Source organism: Mesocricetus auratus, unplaced genomic scaffold (assembly GCF_017639785.1).
Source record: "Mesocricetus auratus isolate SY011 unplaced genomic scaffold, BCM_Maur_2.0 Super-Scaffold_100001, whole genome shotgun sequence".
Lineage (NCBI taxonomy): Eukaryota > Metazoa > Chordata > Mammalia > Rodentia > Cricetidae > Mesocricetus > Mesocricetus auratus.
Window position 1 is genome coordinate 12,890,103 of NW_024429187.1, and position 23,019 is coordinate 12,913,121.

The window sequence follows — 23,019 nt, forward strand, 5'->3', positions numbered from 1 at the left end:
GAAGTCTAAGCGAAGTGGACCCTCTCCTTGTTTCTGGCCAACAGCTTTCTACTCAAGTTCCTACCCCAGCTTACCTTACAAATATCCTCAGACCAGACATGTGCTTAATAGCACCCGTGGGCTATTGGTCCCGCTGTGGTACTTGCCACCTAAAGAAAAGGCCTCTCCCTGCGTGTTGCCCTGATGATGTACAGTTTCTTGGATTAGGGACTGTAAGTATCAAGAGTCTTCTCTGTGTAATAACTCAGCATTTCTCAGTTGAACGGCTTGCTGGAAAAGGATATGTAAATGTTTTGCACTGTTTGACCTGAGAAACACATCGTAAGATGACTGTGTTCTTGTGCTCACAAGGAGGAATGCTCCTTCACACACCTCAGTGGTTCAGGTCAAGCAGTCAGCATGGTCCTTGTTGGGGTCAAAGGATGCAGTCAGGGTGAGGAGACAGCTTGGTGGGTAACCCGCTTTCTAAGAAATGAGAGGACCTGCGCTTGGATACCCAACTCCCATGCAAGAGATGGACCCAGTGTAGGCATCCAGCCAGCTCAGCCAATCAGTGAACTCCAGACTTAGTGAGAGACCCTTTGTCAAAAATAAGGTGTAGATGGGTAGAGGAAGACATCTGACGTGGACCTCTGACCTCCACAAAAGTGTAAACAGGCACACATTCTCCTCTCTCTCTCTCTCTCTCTCTCTCTCTGTCTGTCTCTCCCTCCCTCTCCTCTCTCTCAGGAGGGGACACGGTAAAGAAAGGATCCATGGGACTCCAGCACACACAACACAGTAGGTTCCTTTATGCTCATTTTGGGGCTGGGATGTAGCTCAGCTGGTAAGGTGTTTGCTGCATATGCACATAGCCACGGGTTTGGTCCTCAGTGTGACAAAATGTGGTATAGTGGGGCGCACCTGTAATCTCAGGACTCTGATGTGGGGACAGGAGGGTCAGGAGTTCAAGGTCATCCTGGAGGGTGATCACAGCCGATCTGAGCATACGACATTCTATCTCAAAATCAAAATCATCACAGTCATCATAATGGCAAATGATAATAACCAATTAGCACAATGCTTACTGTGCTTACCCAAACATCACATGTACTACGCTTGTATAGCAGCAGGTTTGCTCACAGAGGCATCAGCACACCAGGAGCCACAGCCTGCCCTGTCACAACGGGGTCACCACAATATCATTAGGAGCTGGGGATTGTTGGGCCAGATCAGCCCCATGCACACACGTTCATGAAGTCATCTCCACACACCGCGTGAGTGTTCCTCAATAACGTGATGCTGGGCTGCAAGTGCTGCCTGGTGGAGGAGCCCTTGCCTGGCATGAACTGATTCGGGGAGAAGGAAGTGGACCCTGCTAACTTGGGTAACTTCTGGTTATTTTTGTTAGGAAGACCTTTCGTTTGGCTCTAGGGTCTCACATAGACCAGGCTGGTCTTGAACTTGCTGCGTAGCTGAGGAGGACCTTGAATTCCCAATCCTTTTGCCTCCCTTTCCCAAGTGCTGAGATCACAGACGTAGACTCCACTGTGTCTGGCCCTATTAGTGGGACTTTTTAAAAGATTCATTTATTATTTCATGTGTATGACTGTTTTGCCAGTATGTATGTATGCATCACGTGTGTGCTTGGTACTTCTGGTGTTCAGAGGAGGGTGTCTGATCCCCTGGGACTAGAGTTACATATGGTTGTGAGCCCCAAGTGGGTGCTGGGAATTTAACCAGGGCCCTCTGCAAGAGCAACACGGCTGGCCTCTTCGCCACTACCGCGACACTCTAGCTTCCTAGCGGGATCTTTCCAACTCCTAGTTTTCAGTCCTTATGTAAAAGTGTTTGTAGACGGATGTGTTTGACTTACAATAAGGCATTTGATTTATAATATCTTTGTAACTGACTCTAATTTTCATTAGAGTCTCTTAAAACTCACGCACGTACCCCAAGCCTATTTACACATCCAACAGTTTACTTGAAACCATGTACACCATTAGCTAAATTTCCCTCATGCCATTTCCCTAAAGGGAAATTTAAAAAAAATTCTTACTACACATATTCCTTAGTATGTGAGCATCCATTAGAGTTTTGGCAAGAAAAAATCTTACCATGAACATATCTGATGGCAAATATATCAGATCCAACTAAAGAAATGATAAAGAAAAACAATACCCCCTGGAATAAGACAGGGATGAATATTAATAGACTCTCATTAGGCTCATTATGAATCAAGCTTGGTTTTTTGTTTTGTTTTGTTTTGTTTTTTTGGTTTTTACGAGACAGGGTTTCTCTGTATTATTTTGGAGGCTATTGGCCCAGCCCGGCCTCGAACTCACAGAGATCAGCCTGCCTCTGCCTCCCGAGTGCTGGGATTAAAGGCGTGCGCCACCACCGCCCGGCTCAAGCTTGGTTTTTAAGTCACTGTTACCAGTCTCATCTCAGAAGGCAATAAGAACGGGTTAGAAAAGGGAGACAGTCACAACAACCCGAGATTCCCAAATAATACCGCCTGTGAAGTTCAACAGTTCACCCTGCAAAGCCATCAGCTACTCCCACTATCCCGTAAGTCCCTTAAAGGGACTTCAAGCAAACATTCATCTTTACTCTTTTGTATGTTTTCACCATGTTGCTTCACTATGCTCTGTTTAGATTCTCCTCCTGAGAAGGACACCACACAAACAGCCTAGTTAAACAGGGATACAGGTCAGGGGCCCCGGAAATGCAACTCCAGGCCACAGAAGGACACCAGGGAACGCCATGCCCCTTCAACAGCCGAGGAAACACAGCAGTTCTGCCTGACCCGTTTGGTGAGTTCAGGTAGGAATTGGTTTTCCAGCCAAGAGTATGACATCAGCTTGGACCATGGCTCTGCAGGCTTGTGATTGCTGGGCCACTTAGAGGTGGCACAAGCTCATGCACGTCTGTGTGTACTATGGCTATGTGGAAAAGAGTGACACTCTCCCTGCTCCACATAGCCCAGAGTCTCTGCACTCATGACTTTAAGATTGAGTGACCTTAGAGACACTTGAAGTAATTCAGCCTCCTTGAGTCCTAGCCCTCCAGGTTGGGGAATGTCTCCCTCAAAGTTGAGGTGATGAAGTTCTTTCCCTTTATACTTATGTATTTATGGGGGGTTAGCCCGCACACGTCATGATACCTATGTGAAGGCCGTAGGGTATCTTCTGGCTGTCTTTTCTCTCCTCCCCATCATGGGTTCCAGGGATGGAACTCATGTAATCAGTCTTGGCAGCCATCACCTATATCAGCCTATCAGGCCAGCCATCTTGTGACCTGGGATGCTCTATCCCCCAGTGCCTTGGAATGTGACCTAGTCTTTTTAAATGTGATCCGTTAAAATGAGGTCACTCATGTGGGCAGTCAGCCAAAAGAATAAAACAGACAGAGCTGGGCGTTGGTGGCACACACCTTTAACCCCAGTGCTCAGGAGGCAGAGGCAGACTGATCTCTGAGTTCGAGGCCAGCCTGGTCTACAGAGTGAGTTACAGGACAACCTCCAAAACAATACAGAGAAAACCTGTCTTGAAAAGAAAAAAAAATAAATAAATAAAACAGGGAAATGTGGACATAGTGACAGATGTGTGATGTTAACTTTCTGTCGCTATAACCAAACACATGAGGCAATACGACATATGGAGGAAAAGCCAGCTTTTTTGGAATATATTTCTGAAGGTGAGTCCAGGGTCACTCGGCCCCACCGGGCGGGTGCCCATGATGTATCATGGGTGAAGCATGCAGGGAAGTAAAGGCACTCACATCATGGGCAGGAATCAAAGGGAGGTAGCACAAACAATTATTATGGTAGCAGCCATAGCCCTGCAACCCAAAGTTGTGATACCAGGTCTGACCTCCTTGGTCTACTGCCTCCATGCTTTTGACATGTGGGTATTTGGGGGACACTTATCCAGACCCCAGAGCACACTTGGGAATGAACAATGTAGGAGACACAGAGAAAAGATGCCACCTTGTGTGGAGGAGGGGGATATGGCACCTTCCCCCAGCGCCTTCAGAAAGTCCCAACCTTGCAGGCTCCATTATTGTGAACGTCAGAGACTCTTGAGACAATAAACTCCTGTTGTTTGCCGGCCCACGTGAGGTGTATTCCCAGGAGTACCCTCTCAAACTACCTCAACAGTAAACCCTTAGTATACAATGTCCTTGGCTGTTTCAACAACTAAAACATCATGCAGAGCATGGAACAGAACCCTGGAAATACTTGGCCTTGTCTCCACAAGTATTACTTCTTTTCCCCGGGGAACCATCTGAATGGTTGCTTCCTGGACTTCCACCAGGGAGAAAATATATGCAGAGCAGAAAGCATGGGGCAAGGAAGAACCAAATAAGGGGGTTTGAGTACCCCAAGCTCAGCGTCTTCTGGGTAACTAGAGCGGCTGCCACACAGACTTGGGCATACAAGAGTCCGTTCGCACAGGTGAACGAACTTAAGAGTAGAGAGCACCCCCTCTGCATGAAAAAGTCAGTGTGGTCAAGACAGGCGTAGGCATTGGGCAGACCCGGGAGTATCATGAGGGTAGGGCAGCTACAATCTTGCTGCTCTTTACCCTCGCCCACAAGCTTTCTCCTGACTCTGCTTTCCCTAGATGGGGTAGATGGCTTAAATTTTAACAGGGAGATTTCAAGACTCAGTGGGATGCTGAATAAACCTCCAGCCCTATGGAAAATTAACTATGAAACTTCTACATCTAGAAGTATCTAGAATGCCTACCAGGTAATACGTCCCCCCCCACCCCAAGGTTTAGAGATGGAATGACCATGGTGGAATTCTGCAAGTTAAGAGGGTTGGAGAGGATCAGGTCTGGAATCTGAGAAAAACCCGCCCCCCCCCCCAGCTTCCTGCTCATGCAGCCCAATAAGATGCATGCTTCATGGGCGTGCCAGCCGTGTGCAAGACAGCTAAACAGCAGCTCAAGCACCCCGGTGGGCTCATCCATGTAATGATGTGGGATGTATTTCTGCATATATATGTTTCTCTTATTGGTTAACGAAGAAAACACTGATTGTCCAGTAGCCAGGCAAGAAGCCTGGGCGGGGCTACCAGACCAGGAGAAGGCTGGGGAGAGGAAGGAGAGAGGGGCCACAGAGAGACGCCATGCTGCTGAAGGAGTAACATGCCAGATTATGGGTAAACCACAGCATCGTGGCAACACATAGATTAATAGCAATGGGTTAATAATAAAGAGCAAGCTAGCCAGTAAGAAGCCCTAGCCATCGGCCAATAGTTTATAAATTAGCATTTGTCTTTGTGTGTTTATTTCGGGTCAATTGGATGCAGGACCAGGCTGGAAAGAAACTCCAGCTACAATGTAACACTACTGAACGCCATGGAGAATGGACTCCTTGAAAAACAGGAGAGGAGCAGGCAGAGGACACTGAAGGAGAAACCACGCTCAAGTTAAGACAGAGTCTCCCCAAGATGCTTTCCATTCTTCTTTCCTATCTTCTAACCCTTTAGAATTCAGCCACAGCAGCCAAGGACTCAACAAGCAGGTGGCTGGTGAAGCCCCACCAACATGAGCCTCCATGAGGCTGGGAAGAAGATTTGTTGTGAACTCTGGAGCTGTGGGCGTGGCCTGGTGTTGGGCTTGTGTACAGCTGATGTACAGCTTCTGGCTGGAGATTAGAAGTACTCAGAACACTCTTTTTTTTTTTCTTGTTTTTTTCAAAACAGGGTTTTTCTGTGGCTTTGGAGGCTGTCCTGGAACTAGCTCTTGTAGACCAGGCTGGCCTCAAACTCACAGAGATCCTCCTGCCTCTGCCTCCGAGTGCTGGGATTAAAGGTGTGCGCCACCAACGCCCTGGCTGTCTTTTTTTTTTAATCCACATGTGAACCTGTAAGGTCTGGAGCCTGATTAAGTACCAAATTTGACCAAGAGATACAATTTTTAAATGTTATTGATTTATTTCTTTGTTGAGCAGTTTGATGTCAACTTGACCCAAGCTAAAGTCATCTGAGAGGAGGAAATCTTATGTCTCCATAAGATCAGGCTGTGTGCACACCTGTAGGGCCATGGGGAACAAGCCAGTAAGCAAGACGCCTCTGGGGTCCCCAGATTACCTCCTGCCTACAGGCTCCCGCCCTGCTTGAGCTCCTGTCCTGACTTCCTTTGATGATGAACTGTGTATGGGGATGAAAGTTGAATAAACACTTTCCTCCCAGTTGCTTTGGTCAAGGTGTTTAGTCATAGTAACAGTTACTTTAACTGAGACAATTTCCAAGCCAGGCTCGTTCAAAGTATGTTACAGGGTACAACAGTTACAGGGAGACAAAGGTAAGGAGAGAACTCACTAGGGGGTGAAGTTTAGATCTTAGAAATGGCGTACGTTCAGAGTGTGTCACGGTAGTGCACAGAGACCATGGAGCAAGCTCCTTGCTTCAGGGTGATGGCGCAAAGGTCAGGGAGTTTTACGACACCCCACAGGGTTTGTTCTGGTCACTGATTAGCATATGGGCCCTGGATGCTCCTGGCAATTATAAGGGATGAGCAGAAGTCTCTTAAAACTCAGTGGTGATACTAGCCTAGCATCCGAGATGCACAAGACCCAGAGTGCCACTGAAGCGCTGCAAAAAAATAAGGTAGGGGCAGGAGAAAGAGGGCAGATAAACAAAAGAGGGCAGGTGAAGGAGACACGGTCCACACGTGCTCAGCGAGGGCTGAGAGGGTAGAAATAACCGATGGGATTAGTGGCCATGGAGCCGGAGATCCGTGCCTTGAGAACTTAAGACCAAGCGGTCTCGTTGAGAACACGGGTGCATCCTCACGTCACCGCTTGTGTGGCTAAATGGAGGATCTCCATGGATACGTGAAGGGGTCATACCTGCCACATGTGGGAGGCTGGTCCGAGACTTCTGAGGATCCTCCAGAGGCAGATCTTGGTCAGAGTGTCTGGAAGAGAATCCAGGTCGAATCATTTAGATTCATGGTCTACAAAGATGGCGTGACGGGCGTTCAGGGAAATACTGTTGGGAGCAATCAGCCACACATGGTAGAACAAATCACTGAAAAAAATATGCCTACACAAGAGCAGTCACTCAGCAAAAGGGGGAAATACAGTGAATTCCACTGCTTGTTTTCAACAATTACATTGTCCATTTCAAAGAGAATGCTCCAAATAAAAGAAAATGCAGGATAGAGAAGCCTACTGGGGGATTTTGAAGTTCCTGCCTGCTGTGGTTTATGTATAAAATGTCATCATCCCCTCCCCAAGGCTCATGTGTTTGGACACTTGGTCCCCAGCAGGTAGTCCCTGGTTAGAAGATTGTGGAGCCTCTCTGGGAAAAGTGGATTAATGGGAATGGGCCTTGAGGTTTTTAGGCCAGACCTACCTCCTGACTGCTCTCTGTTTCTGGGTTGGTGAGGTGATATGACAGGCTACCATTCTAGCAGCCTCAGCTAGAATGGACTGTACCTCTCCCTAAAAGCTACTTGAGGGAGATTTGGGAACAGTTAGGAGAATAGCACTGAATATGTTTCCAAGATGCTGAATATTTAAAACTTCCACATCTGTTTCTGATGAGAGAAGAAAATCAAACGGAGGAAAGGGACAGATATTGATGGGAACATCACTTCTGCTGGAAGCTGGCAGACTTCTTCAATGAGGTGACATTTGAGTAGAGGCTTTGCTAAAGAGAGTGAGTCAGACAGAGGGGGCTGCTCTCTAGACAGAGGAGGGACAGTAGGTACAGACTTTGTGGTAAGAGCTGAGAAGCATGTCCAGCTGTTTTGTTTGTTTGTTTGTTTGTTTGTTTTTTGGCTTTTCCAGACAGGGTTTCTCTGTATTGTTTTGGAGGCTGTCCTGGAACTCGCTCTGTAGACTACGCTGGTCTCCAACTCACAGAGATCCACCTGCCTCTGCCCTCCCGAGTGCTGGGATTAAAGGCGTGGCCACCACCGCCTGTCATTTTGCTTGTTCTTTAAATAAGGTTTTAGAATACGCTCCTTGCTGACCTAGCAGTCACTAGGGAGCCCAAGTGGACCTTGAACCCATAACAATCCCCTTGCCTCAGCCGCTCTGGAAACTGGGATTACAGATATGGACCACCACACCCAAATGAACAGTTTCTTACACATAGGTTCATTTTGATCCTGTTTTGTGGTCTGTCAATGTATCTTTTAATTGTTGGGTCTAGATCATTTACATTTCATGTATATATCGCAGTGTTAGGGTTTTATACCTGCATTTTTTTTCTGGGCTTTCCCCTCAATTTCTCACTTCTGCTTTCTTCCTGCCATCAATTTTTATTTCTCAGTTTTGACTTTATTTTAATGCTCCTAATTCGTGGGTTTTTAAACCACTCTTTCTTATGGGCTTCCCTAGAAGTATGGCATTATAAATGTATGTCATCATGCTAAGCTGGTGACACCAGCTTACCAGTTTGAAATGAAGTATGGCATGAATCGTGAGGCATGATCTATTCAATAATTCTGAAGACTGGCAAAGACAGTAAATGAATTTGAATGTCTAGATAAATACCTATGTGTAACATTGTCCTGTTTCCTACCACAAAGAACAAAAGCACATATCTACACTCCCACGATAGATGATAGAAATGAGGGGGAAAATTCTAACTGATTCAAAAACCTCAAGGTATCTATCATTTGATTTATAACACTTTGGAATAGACATAAATATTTTTTTAAAGAGACTACGATCATAAGTCTCAAAGAGTCTTTGAAATTCTAGACAGAAATTTCCATGTAGTCTGTCTATCATGCCACGAACTACCAACAACCCATTGCCTGCTAGGAATATAAGCAAGCTTAGCAGTTACCCTTATCAACAACCAATTGCAGACATGTACAATCAACTTCCAAGGTCAAGAAGAGTCAACTGCAAAGCTGAGCTAGAACCAGGGTCTGACGGCACTGAGCTCTACTGAGAGGAAGAAAAAAATATTAACTTTTCTCTCTAGAGTGTTAACAGTCTGCTTGGCATTCAGTTGCACTTCATTTCCTTAAGGGAGGCAAAACAAGAACACGGCAGATGGACTACCCCAGTCATCTGCATTGGAACAGAACCAGGAAACCAGGGCTGAGATGCACCCACTTGCCAAGAGTAGCAATAGATAACAAATAAATGGCCTAATCATCGATACTTCAGACACCAGCCCAGAAAGGTCTCAAAAATGAAATTGTGACTCTACTTCCTCTGTACAGGTGAGACCTTTCCCTGTCTAGTTAGGCAACCACAGGATTGGAAATTGAATGGGCCAGACCTTTATTCCAGTGTACAATTTTACTCATGTTAGATATAAAAACCTTGAGTGTGTGCAAAAGACATCGTCCTCAATTCCCAAAATATTTTCTCTGTTCCCTGATTCACTCTATGGAGAATCAGACCTCTAGTGTGGAGTTCTGAGTGACAGACTTTCCCTTTTAGTCATGAAATCTTCTATAATCCAAGCAGGGGAAAAATTCTTGCTCATCTTCCATTTATGTTCGCAGTCAGATACTATAATTAAATAATAGAGTTTCATTTACTTGGGCTCAAATCCATTAGGTTTTTTTTTCTTATTTTCACTCATCTCTTTCCTCTGAAATGTATCCCAGGATTATTTTCACCCCTGAGCACACACATATACAGATCTGTGAATCTATAATGAGCTCTTCCTGTTTTTAGCATAGCTTTATATCTGATTAAATGCCTAAATTACCTCCACCTAGATGCTGTCTAAATATGAACAAATACTTGGTTCATACTGGGGGAAAAGAGTCAACCTTCAACAGCTAAGATCCCAGCCACGTAGTACACATACTGTTTACTCCTGGGAAAACATGGTCCAGAAGCTAACTTGGATTCCTTGAGCTGCTATCCACAAAGGGTTGGATGTTCGAATGCCCTTGTGTTCCAGACCAGCATGCTATGACACAGTACCATGTAGCATTATGAACAGACATAGACAGAGCCTAGGGCTTTACCCTCATCTAACAGGGACAACATGTGCGTACCAAACATATATATATATATATATATATATATATATATATATATATATATATTTCCAGGAAGCATAAAACGGCCCTGGTGCTCCGCATTCCAGTAGGGAAGTCCACGACTGGGAAAAGAAACTGGAATGATGCCATTGGAATACCCAACCAAGGCTGCAGAGCTGCCCCTGCCCAGCATAGGAGCTAGACAGGACGGACACGTTCCTAGATGCTTTCAACTAAAGAGCTTTGCAGACCAGGTACCACCACTAGGTCCAGCGTTGTGCTGCTACTGTGAAACCCTAGTCCTTTCCTCTTTCAGGCTTTCTCCTGGAAACCCCCAGCATCCCCAGAGCAGCGATTTTAGAGGCATTTCCAATACAGAGGATGCAGATTATATTTCTTCCCCTCCTTTTTTTGCCACCTGGAATTGGGGGTGAGAAAGAGAAAGACCAGAAAAAGCCACCCATGACACCAAAGACCACCAAAACAGCTGGTGAAAGTCCATCCCATGTCGCATCAGTTAGCTGCGTGTGGCCCCCTGGTGAATAAGAAGCAAGACAGGGATACACTCTGCCGATTGTCACAGGCTAGCAGCAAAATAAGTATACACCCTCTGCCGATTGTCACAGGCTAGCAGCAAAATAAGGCTTCCCTAGGTAGGAAGTCAGTAGGTGGACAGACCCAGTTTCTCCAGCACTGTAAACTGGTCATGAGAAGACAGGCTACTAATCCATTTTCCTCCGTGTTAATAAACCACATTTGGTGGGACAATCTGTCTCCTTTGCAGTCCTCATGCCACAACGGATCGATCGAAACTACCACAGGCAAGGAGTTTGGCTTAGACACCATAGCACATCCTAATGCTTTTTTATCACACAAAGCCATTGTTCCCGATTAAAGCAAAAACCCCAGAGAAAACTTCAAATTCTAAATCAAAAGGAAAGCCCATGTTCACTACTAAGCTTTATGTGAAGGAGGAGGGGCTACCAAGGCTAGGTCAGCAGGTAAAGCGTTGGCTATACGAGCATGAGGACCTGAGCTTGGACAACCTAGAACCCATGTAAACACATCTCTAACCCCAGTGCTGGGGGTAGGGAAGAGTCAGGAGCATCCTGGAGCCTCTGCTAGCCAACCAACGGTGAGCTCCAGGTTCAGGAAGAGACTGTCTCAAAAACAGGTGACATGTAATAGAGGATGACACTTGGCATCAGTTCAGACTTCCACACATGCAATGGTAGAAACACACACACACACACACACACACACACACACACGCACGCACGCACGCACGCCGCACACACACATTCACAAAGTAGGTGGAACAACAAAAAAGATGAAATTGATAAAGGGGGGTAGGATCAACATACCAATCTGAGAGCTGGGCTGGCAAATTCTGCTTCATGCTGAAAGTTCTCAGCACAAACTTTACCCAGTAACAGCAGAAACCAAGTCCCTTCCATGAATAAGATGCAATTTCCAGGCCTAATACTAGTATCACAGACAGTCTCAACCCTCGTATGAATACTAAGTCAAATTAAATATATTGTTGAGCAATGCCTGCAACGTACTTTGTTAGACAAAACAGAAAACAAAGTCATTAAGCTCACCATAAAGAAGCTGTGATCCAAGTACTTCAAAGAGGCAAAAGTCATTAGCGGAGAAAGGCGTAAAAGTGGGACAACATCCAGAGTGTCGGGAGTACGGGGTTATAGGAGAGCATGGGTTTCTATGTCCATAGATCAAAAAAATATACAACATAAACATTCACGGATAACTCAGCTTGGGCATCTGGAATTCTTAAAGGGAAAGACCCGAGGAGCTGTGAGACAGCGGGTGGTCTCCCCTGGCTTTGAGGGGGCAGGAAGAACCTGAATAGCAGGGCTTGCTGCAGGCCCAAGCATGAGCAGAGCAGGCCATGCATCTTAGGAAGCGCCAGAGATAACAGCATCTTCCGACTTTCATCTCCATGTGCTCTGGGGGCCAGGTCATTAGGGTGCGCAGCTCAGCATGGCCTGGCATGGGTTCTCCATGGCAGACACACATCTTACTTCTGAGAGATCCTGGATTCTTCCAGGCCACACAGCCACAATGTCTAGTTTCTACCCAGGCACCTGCTTAGGCAATGAAGGACAGTTTCACTGACCAGTCTATGTGTTCCCTTATCTCTGACTCTGCAGAGCAGCATCGTAAATCATTCCATTGGGTGTGACTTCTCTGAATGCACTGGGAGCTGTGAAGGTGTTCAAATGTCAAGGATTGGGTACGGAGTCTTGATGACTGGAACACAGTCCTAGGTAAGGAAATCTACTCAACAAGTCACTCAAAAAACATATATTCGCCCAGCGTTGGTAGTGCATGCCTTTAATCCCAGCACTAGGGAGGAAGAGGCAGAGGCAGGCAGATCTCTGTGAGTTCAAAGCCAGCCTGGACTACAGAGTGAGTGCAAGGATAGGCTCCAAAGCTACACAGAGAAACCCTGTCTTGACCAACCCCCTCAAAAACAAAACCATATATTCATTTAAAATAATGATTCAACTGCTGAGTTGGTAGAAAGTAAAATTCAGTAAAGTAGAATCATCAAGTGCCAGGAAGAGGCTGCTATAGTAGTTATGATTTATGAGTGTTGACGTTCAACATGGTTTAATAGAAACACTACCGTGTACAGAAGCCGGTGACAGTATCAGTGCACATCTGAAGGACACTGGGCACATGACTTCACCTGTAGAACCAAATCCTGTGCATAGTTAAGCAGTGCAGGCTTCTCATTGGACAGCCAGGCCTGTCAGTCTTCAGAGTTTGGGGCAGAGAATCGGCCTGAACTCCTTCAAACTCTAGGCATGACCGCCGAGGACCTTAGCATGCAATACTGAGCTCCGGAAAGCCACACCCTCACCCAATCATTGCTAGATCTTAAAAACCAATCTCAATCCCTCAGTCTCCACGCTTCTCCCTCTAAGAACTACTTAGATGTGAAGCTGCAAACCTTGCAGAGAGATTCTCCCTACTATTGAACCTAAGGAAGCTGAGGAGAGAGACCAGAACTTAGAGTGGAGTGAAATGTGGGCTACTGATGAGGTCCCGGCGGGGGTGGTGGGTGTCTCTGGTGATGCCACACAGTTCTGCTCTTCACCTCGGCTATTTTGAGACAGGTTTCTGTTTAGCCTATCAGACAGGGTGTTTGTGTGTGCGTGTGTGCGCGTATGTGTGTGCGTGGGTGCATGTGTGCGCATGCGCGTGTGTGCACGTGTATGTGGGTGTGCGTGTGTGTGCGTGCGTGTGTGTGTGCGCGCATGCGCGTGTGTGCACGTGTGTGCACATGTGTGCGTGTGCACGTGTATGTGCGTGTGCGTGTGTGTGTGCGTGCGTGTGTGTGTGTGCGTGCGTGTGTGTGTGCGCATGCGCGTGTGTGCACGTGTGTGTGCGTGTGCGTGTGCACGTGTATGTGCGTATGTGTGTGTGTGTGCGTGTGTGTGTGTGTGTGAAGAGCTGGCATAATAGCTGCAGGCATGCATTACTGCATCAGGGTTGCCGTCTCCACTTCACAAACGGGAGCTCTGAACTTAAAAACTACAGAATCCCGTGTCCTTCCCTTGTTGAGTTGGTGACACGAAGAGTAGGTACTTTCCATGGGACTCTCAAAGATACCAAAGGTCTCAACTTCAAGAAGATGGTGATCAATAATACAAGACGTTAAGAACAGCTCGGAGACACGAAGTAGTCAAAGGCTCCTCGAAAGGCAGCACATTGATTGAAATGAAGTGAGTAGGGAACACAGGCCGACACCTTCAGAGGAAAATGGCAGCGAGGACCTCAGGGCAGAGATGACCAAAGACAGGCTTCACGGAGACAGCATGTTAGTGGGTGTGCAGTGTCACCTCAGGCGCTGTGCTGGGCACTTTACGTTCCAGCTGGTGGTGCTATTTGGAAAATCAGTGGGCACGTTTGAACGTGGGGCCTAGCTGGCAGAAAGCTGTGGGGATGAAGCTTATGAGTTATGGACAGCCCCTTTTCTTTTTCTTTTTTCTTTTTTGGTTTTTCGAGACAGGATTTCTCTGTATTGTTTTGGAGGCTATCCTGGAACTCGCTCTTTAGACCAGGCTGGCCTCGAACTCACAGAGATCCTCCTGCCTCTGCCTCAGGGATTAAAGGCATGCACCACCAATGCCCGGTGATCAGCCCCTTTCCTAGTGTTAAGTTTTTACATCCCAGTCCAGACAAACAGATCACACCCCCAGGCCCCCAGTGGAACACAATGAGCTCCAGCCTTCATGCCTCACTCAACATGAAGCTACACACTGAAACAAACCATCCTCCCTTAAGTCCATCGTGGAGGAAAAGACCTGGGCAAGAGAAGACGCAACTGCGACAGCCATCGTGCATGATGGCTGGTCACACTGTCGTGCGCGACTGGTCACACTGCACCCACGGTCAGAAAGACGGGAGAGATGGAGGCCGGCGCTCAGCTCACTCTCTGATTCTGTCTACGTCCCCAGCCCCACAGGACAATGCCACCCACACTCAGGGTCGGTCTGTCCTTCTCAGTTAACCCCCCTCTAGAAACACCCAGACACAGACATGCCCAGAGGTGTGTCTCTCAGGCGACTGAACCTTGACAATCAACTTGACTCACAGCAAATCTCACACATTTCCCTCCGTGATTGCCAGGTCTTTGGTTACAGAGATGAGAAAGTGAGCTGATATTGTGGGTTTTAAGAAAAGGAGAAGAGTCTCGAAAGTTGAAAAGAAAGGCAGATGGTGACTGAGGTCTAGAAAAATCATGGGCAGTTGGGGTAAAACACAAGGCGTTCTCTGGCCTGGAACAGAGGCGGCGTGAGAAGTTTGGGTGAAGTGACATTTTGCTTGCAATCAAACGAATCAAGCTTGCCTGAAGATCAGAGTGCAGGGCTGAGCCACTAGTTAGCTACACACCTAGTTAAGAGCTAGGCCACTAATAGCCACACACCTTAGCTAGTAGTTAGCCATAGAGGACAGGCAGTGGTGGCCACACCTTTAATCACCGGGACTCAGGCGACAGAGGCAGATGGATGTCCAAGGGTTCAAGGCTACCCTGGGCTACATGAGAGTGAATCAGTCTAAAAAAGAAACAGAGCTCACACCTTTGATCCCAGCACTCGGGTTGACACTCGGGAGCTCAGTACAGTCTCAGGGAAGTCTGAGGTTTGATGGATAACAGTGCAGTCTGTAGTCACTCTGAGGACAGGGTCGCCTCTCTTCAGTCTAAGCCTTGGTAGAGGTGAGAACTCTCTGGTGGCTTGGCTGCATTGTTTTTCTGATCTTCAGCTTTAACTCCAATATCCGTATCTGGGTATTTAGTATTTGTGCTATACATGGGGAATTATTACAATAAGACTCCCAGCACACAGCAAATCTTAAAGGCAAGTTTGGTCATGTTTTGGACAAATTGGCTGTCACTGAACTCATTTAGAGGCATAAAAGAGTGACAGGGGTGTCTATTTAATTCATACACAGTAAAACTTAAGTAAAACTCAGAGTAGTTTCAAAGATATCTCCAGCCCCATTAGGTACCCTGGGATGCCTCATGTCATGTGAGGCCTCTCTTTTTCCTTACCGCAGTCAAATGAAAGGGATACATATAGACACAAGTGAGTGTACGGCCTGGGGTAACAGACACCTGGGGTTCCTCTGCCTTTTTATGCCATCCACTCCATGTAAGACCTACACACTGAGGGGGACTGACTCCCAACTGTTGGGTGAACCCACTAAGTTCAAGGAAACTAAGGTGACTCCGCAGTCTTTACAAGAGACTAGTTGTTGTTCCTGGGCCTAAGTCAACCTATAAATAGAATTCTCTTGATGGCATAGCTCGGATTTAGAGGAAGAGCACATATATGGACCAAAGAAATATATGGGATTTGCTATGAGTTGGTTGTCAAGGTCCAGAGTCACCTAGGAGACACACTTGTGGGTCTGGCTGTGTGTGACTGTTTCCAGAGACTATAGACAGAGAAGGACAGACCCCCCCTGAGACTGGGCAGCATCGTCCTGTAGCTGGGATCTTGGACTGAATAAGAAAGTGAGTTGAACATTACCATTCACTTCTCACTGCTTCCTGACTGTGGGCATAGTGTGACCACCCCCCCCACACACACACACACTCCAGTTGACACAGCAGGGCCTGCATTTGTTCAGGCCTTTCTCTCCAAACTGTGAGCCCAAATAAACCCTACTATGACGAGGTTGTTTTTGTCAGGCATTTATAATGTCAATAAGAAAAAGTGTCACCTACCAGGGAGACATTTCCCTAGTGTGTGAGGTAGCCCTGGAAGAGATGGTCTCTTACAATCATTGCCAAACCCGGAACCACAGGTGCCTCCTGCCTCCTGATGGAAACTGAAGTTGTCAGACTCTTGAAGAAAAAAAGAGACCTCTAGAAGCATCCCGATGAGTCTAACGAGGTTGAACATCAGAAACAGTAACACCTCACAGAAATCGACCGCTGACTGTGTAGTAGGGCGCTGCAGGGCTTTGACAGGTGTCCTCAGCTCTGGGCCGATGCGTACCACCCCACCCCCATACAAAGCTCCGCTCTGGTATCAGCATCACGGTTAAGTAATGGTTGGACTAGGGAGGCAGAGACACAGGGCTCCCTGGGGCTGGGCTGGCAGCCAGCGTTCCAGGACAGTGAGAGCCATGACTCGAAAGAGATATGGGGCATTCCTGAGAATGATACCCAAGGTTACACACACACGCACACACACGTACACACACACACACACACACACACACACACACACACCTGCAATGTGTTTTATCATGAGTAGTCCCAGTGGAGACAACCACATATATGCTGTGTAATAATGTCTTGCCACAATAAGGCAAGGAAACACTGAGGTCAGGAATATTTCAAATGTTCACACTGTGGCAGAAACATAGAAGATGGGGCTTTCCTATGCCAGGACCACACTTCTCTAAAAATATTTGGGAATCCACTGATAGGCTTCTTATAAGCCAGGACAATCTGAGATTCCTATTTTGATATAACACTTGCGTACTGGAGCTAATATTTCTTAAGCACACCAAATAAGTCTTTCTGTTTAGGTCTTTGGTCAACGACCAAGCAGTACCAATGACCGCAGAGAGCATGCACACATTTCTTAGAGAAATCAATAGGGCAGGTTCTGCACAAGTTCGCTACAGACATTTAGATAAGCCGGGTACTACAGTTATACTAAAGAACTTGGCAATTGATGTGAGGAATTTTCCACTGGGTGGACATGAGACAATATGGCTTTCAAAGACAAAGAATGACAATGTCGTGATACCCATCAACCGTGCTGAAACTCATGAACCCAATGGCATCAATTGGATGGCAGTTAATTGATCAAGAGCACAAGATACCAGTCAGTTATCTTGATATTAGGGCCCTTAAGATTCAACATGTTGTCTGGAGAAATGGCCCAATAGTTAAGAGGACAGAGCAACGAACGGGATTCGATTCCCAGCACCCACGTGGTGGTTCACAACCATCCATAAGCCCAGTTTCAGGAGCTCCAATGCCCTCTCCTGGTTTCTGTGGGTACTGCATGCATATGGTTCATAGATGGGCATACAAGCAGATAAAATACTCATATGCATAAAATAAAAATAATTAATCCTAAAAACAGAGTACACAATATTTTATAATCCAGTATTTTCTATATGAACTATAGAAGTTGGTACTTGAGTTCTTGACTGGCAAGTGATTTTTCATAAAATGATTATAGGTAATGAATAAGAAAACAAGATGCTGTAGTTACACATTGCAATCCTGATGAATTAATGGTTGCAAGCACTGAGCATCAGTGAATGTCAACACAACAAAGAAACTGATAGCATTACCTTCCTCTTGATGAAAAAAATCACAACACCTCTTAAAGTCCTACAAAGGGATCAGGCATGCTTGGTCAGGTCTCTGAAGCCAGCTGCTACGTTTCAGAAGACGCAAAGGGACATGCCATGCACCAATCACCCAAAAGCCACACCATGAGAAAGGCAACCTCCCAGTTCTAGAGACGGCTAAGAAGGAGAAGAAGCAAACAGAAGTGCCCACAGACTAAAGCAAGCTCGAAGGGCATACCCAGATACTTTGAACCTCAAAACTAATTACAGTGCTTGTGGATGCATCATTAGATGGTAAAACACAATGAAACGCCGTGTTCAGATGATACGTCTAGAAGAAACCATGGGGCCGTGAGTGGGTCGAACAAATGGAGAAGTTGCTGGAACTCTCTGCCAAGGATTTCCTGACCTAGGTGTTGTTTATAAGAACCACAGCTGTTTTCTCTAGATCTTACAATCTTCATTTTAATGTTTCAATATAAAAGAAAAAGGGGTGTAAAAAATTTAAAAAGGAAAAAAATGGAGGAGGAAGAAGGGAAGGAGGGAGGAAGACTGTGCAGAAGTCGTGAGTCACAAGCCTGCCACCGCCAGTTAAAACCAGTTCTATGTGCGGGTGTGCATGTGCAATCCCAAGCACACAGGCATGGGTATGTGGAGGTCAGAGGTCAACATCAGGGGGTCTCCCTCCCCTGCCGTCGCTCTCCCCTTATCCCTGTAGACACAATCTCCCAGTGAACACAGAACTCTGCTCCAGGCAGCTTTCTGCCTTTGTTTCCCCAGTGCTAAGATCGCATGTGTGGCGTGGCTTTTACACGGGGGTTCTGGGGATCAAATCCGAGGCCTGTATGGCAGGCACGTTACCGACCGCTCTCTCCCAGCGCTGAAAGAGTTTCTCAGTTGTCGATTGTAACAGAAGGCAGAATAGCCTATCCCCAGCCCGTTTCCTTCCACACATGCTCTGTGGCTGAGTGGGCGTCAGCAGCACCCTTGCCGGTTGTCCAGGACCCGCTTTGGTAGGTTTTACTGCCTCTCACTGGAGGATACGGTCTGTGAGAGTTGTGCCTGTGGCAGGACAGTCTCCTGCTCCAGGCCAAGCGAGACACACGAGATACACATTTATTTTCCAGTGGTTAAACACCTACCTTGCCAAGCACTGTGCTCTTTGCAGAAAGACAATGGGTGGTTCAATATATTAAAAAGGGATGTCTTTTCTTTGTGGATCCTATTGGAATGGGCGGAGTCTAATGTCTCTTGGGTTTGCAAATTAACTGTGCCCCAACCTGGGGACACCCTCCTGCAGCATCTGTCACCACTGTGGGCTGGTGGCCGCTGCAGTGGAAAGTCTCTCCATAATCCCGTGTGTGGGGTGAGCCTATAGTCAAAGTGACCTGTGCTGTGAAACCCAGGAACAGCAGGGCCTGGAGAGGTCTAGGCAGCCCAGCCCATGGGAGGGGAGGGGAGGGGCTGCTATCCTTTCTGAGGAGAAGCACTCACTGGTCTCCTTGTGGTTTCCCCCACCCTGTGAGCACTGTAAGGTCAGGTTTCCCAGGGAGCCTCAGCGAGTGGAAAGATGAGTGAGGGGCGGTCAACATTGTCAGTAGGGCCACAGCTAGTTCTTCTCTGTGTTTTCAGACCAGGTGAAACTGGGGTTCACAAAACGCAAAGAAGGGATGCTGAAAATAACCCATTGCCAGTGTTCAGCCCCACAGCCCTCTTTTCCACAGCCCAGGGGGTCTGGGAGCAAAGACTGATATGGTCAAGCCATGGGGAGAAAAAGCGAAACCAGGAAGCTGAGCCAGTGCACCATGGGCAGGATGCTGACCCGCAGAACCAGGGAAGCCCAAGCTTTGCAGATGAAATTCCCAGGCTATTAATAGCATTCCAACCTAAGCTGTGTGCTGTAATTCTCAACTTCCAAAAATTCCTTCCACAAAATTAATTTTAATCCATACCCTGTATCCTTCTGGGAAAATATCCTGCAGTCCCATGTACAATGAATTAATGCAATGAAAAAAAATAAAACAACTTAAGAATAATTTCTTAAATGACTTACTCTATTGAGGCAAGCAAATTAGCAAGATTGGTAAAAACACAATAAATTGAAATTCATCTCTTCAGGACTGTGAATTCTTGCAATGTGAGGCCTAAATTTGAGGCTTTATTTCCAATAAGAAACATATTCTGGAACCTTTTGTCCCAGAAACAGAAATGGATTCTGAGATTTGTCCCCTGGACAGAACTCAGCAGAGGGCTGTGCACACATCAGCCATCCTCAGCCAGGTTCTCCCAGGAAAGGGATGGAGGGTGTGCAGCTGCCCTGACATTTATACAGTCTCAGTTGACTCCAAAATAAATTGATAAGGCTTAGGTTTTCTTGACCTCCTAATCCTCAGAACCCAAAGAACTGGGTGAGTGAAATTTGTCTTCTGTGCTTTGCTCCAAACTGGTTGGCCATGACTAATCTGGAGTATTCGAGAGCTTTAAAAAATAACTCCATCACGAGATGTCAGTAAGGTTCAGCCTACACCTAGACCTGGGGGTGTTCTCTATGAAGGAAAACCAGAGAATTTATAAAACAAACTTCTGCACCACCCTTTGGAAACACGGCACTCCCTACAGGACCATTGCGCAGAGGCCGCGCATTGTTCCAAGCAAACACCCTTTGCCCAATGCCTGCATTGTCAATGGTGAGAAACACCATTTCCTGCTAACATGGGGATTTATCTGGGTCCTGAACCAATAGGACAATCGCCCCATCTATTTATCTTCATGATGGGTACCGTGGGAGACAAACAAAACAAGATAATGATTTGAGCATGACCAATGGGCTTACCTTCCCCATCACAATAGTTGGACAACTGTGTCCTTGGAGGTCTACTAGCCCAACAAGACCTGCTGGTACCAGTGACACTCAGCCACCACCTGACGGGGACAGAGCGTGTGCAGAGAGACGATAAGGCTGCGGCACGCATCCTGGCGGGAGAAGGGACTCCCATTTCACTTCTGAGAAATGACAGTGGGTAACAATTATACAATTTAATTACTCCTTTGAGTTCCGCATAGAGCTAATGCAGGCACACACACACACACACACACACACACACCACACCTCCAGCCACCAATCTACTACCTGTGGCCGCTGAGCAATGCCATGGAGTAATGAGGAGCAAATAATAAAACCAGCGTTTCCAAGTTATTGAGAAGAGGGTCTTCCATCTAAGAACGGACAGCCCAGAGTGCAGAATAAAGGAAGGGCATCCTCACCCGGGACTGGTTTCCCTTACTGCTTTATTTTTTTAAGTAACACCTTCATTTGCATAATAATCACCCAATTATTGTAAGATTAGGTGACAGGAATCTCATTATTGCTATTTCCACAAAACAGTCGATATTCTATTCAATATCTTTTAATGTTACACACCTTAAAATGTAATTATTTCAATATGCCCTCATTCATCTTTAATGTAATTTCCCTTTTGAAAGACCTTGCCATAATTGTTAGCTTTTATGGAATATCTACTGTTTGAACAAGCATTTCTTTCCCCTTTGGCTGTCTCGAGAGTGAGCCAAACCAACCAATAGCTGGAGGGGAGGACTGCCTTAGCAATCCACCCCCAAAATAACCCACCAAAAGACCAACCCGAGGCTGAGCTCCACGCAGTCTTTGGTAGTGGCCCTCCCCACGCTTCCTCCCCACACGCCATCCCTCCTCCCTGCTTGTGCTCCACAGAAAATGCTTCCCGAACATGAATTCTGGTCTGCAGGCAGCTTGGAAAGTGTTAGCAAATACATTCTGTTAGATTTCAAATTATAGAAGCTGGGTTCTTTTTCTTTGTGGGTTGTTGTCTTATCTTTTGTTGTTTCCTTTTCCCTCTCTCTCTCTCACTCTGTCTCCTCTCTCTCTCTTTCCCAGAACACATTGTAGGACAAAAAAAAAAAAGGAAAAGAAAGAAAAGCCTTGGAGACAGCTGACACACCAGGGGGACCATCTGCCATAGGGTTACCTGCCATGGGCTTTTACAGTTTCAATTACAAGGTAACCCACGTGATTAAGTGGGTGGCTACAAGATTCACGGGTGGAGACAAGGCAGGGAGACAGAATGGAAAGAGACACACTGAGAGACTCCAGGGCCATAGCTGCTCACACTTTGGGAATGATAGGAATGATAGGAAAATCAACGTTTAGAGAAAACAGCAGTCATACTGTGTCCTTGGGGGAAAGACATCAAAAGGGGGGTAAGGTCTGGAGTTAACCGTCCTTGACACTGTGATCCCATGACCCTGCTGACACACACCTTCTGGGCATGGCCCCTCCACGTTCAGAGAGAAAGTGTTCTCAGCTTACACGTCCCGTGTGCACCTTTGAGATGCTGGGACGCCCAGCATCCTCACGTTTCCTTCCAGCCACCAGGCACAGCCACCGAAGACCACACTGCACACGGCACCGTCTGCTTCCTGAGGTGAGAACCAGCTCGCGGTGGGCCAGTCACTTCCTCTGCCTGTTCATTCATTCTTTTGTGTGTGTGTGTGTGTGTGTGTGTGTGTGTGCTCGCATAGGGTTGGGTTTTGCTGTTTGTTGTTTTGAGACAAGGTCTCCCTTTGCAACTCAGACTAACCTGTTACTCACTATGCAGCCTGTGCTGGCTCACACGGCAATCCTCCTGTCTCGGCCTCAGGAATGCTGGGACAACAGAAATGAGGCCCCAGGCCTGGCCTGTTTCTCCATGTTTAATGAATTTTCCGGATACTTGCTCTGAGTTTTGCCGTTTCCTGCAAACATGGGGTAACCACGGCTCTTTACAAACGAGTTTAGGTGCTGTAGATCACATTTCTCCAGACAGAAAATATCTGGTTTAGTCAACCTTTTACTGGAATTCAGCTATAGTAGTCACTGGACTGCCCATGGGATACAGGACTGCCTGATAAGGCAAGCGGGTCAGACACTTTCAGTCACCAACAGTCCCTTGGAGAGAGGGATCAATTGACAGTGCACACTTGGAGTCACTGTGCGCTGGGAACTACAACCCGGATCTACACACCCTGGCCCACAGCTCCTGAGTCTCTCTCTCTCTCTCTCTCTCTCTCTCTCTCTCTCTCTCTCTCTCTCTCTCTCTCTCTCTCTCTCTCTGTCTCTCTCTCTCTCTCTCTCTCTGTCTCTCTCTCTCTCTCTCTCTCTCTCTCTCTCCCTCCCTCTCCCTCTAGG

General features: G+C 46.8%; 1 protein-coding gene across 4 annotated transcripts in view; it reads right to left on the bottom strand.

Annotated features, from left to right (window-relative positions):
* Positions 1-23,019, bottom strand: part of Sox5 (SRY-box transcription factor 5) — a 936,665-nt gene that overhangs the window by 780,075 nt on the left and 133,571 nt on the right. For 2 of the 4 annotated variants that reach the window (XM_040743581.1, XM_040743580.1), the window contains exon 2: positions 6,844-6,911. The exons of the other annotated variants lie outside the window; for them this stretch is intronic. The gene's annotated coding sequence lies outside the window, so the exon portion shown is untranslated. The remainder of the gene's footprint in view (positions 1-6,843; positions 6,912-23,019) is intronic. 4 annotated transcript variants of the gene reach the window in all.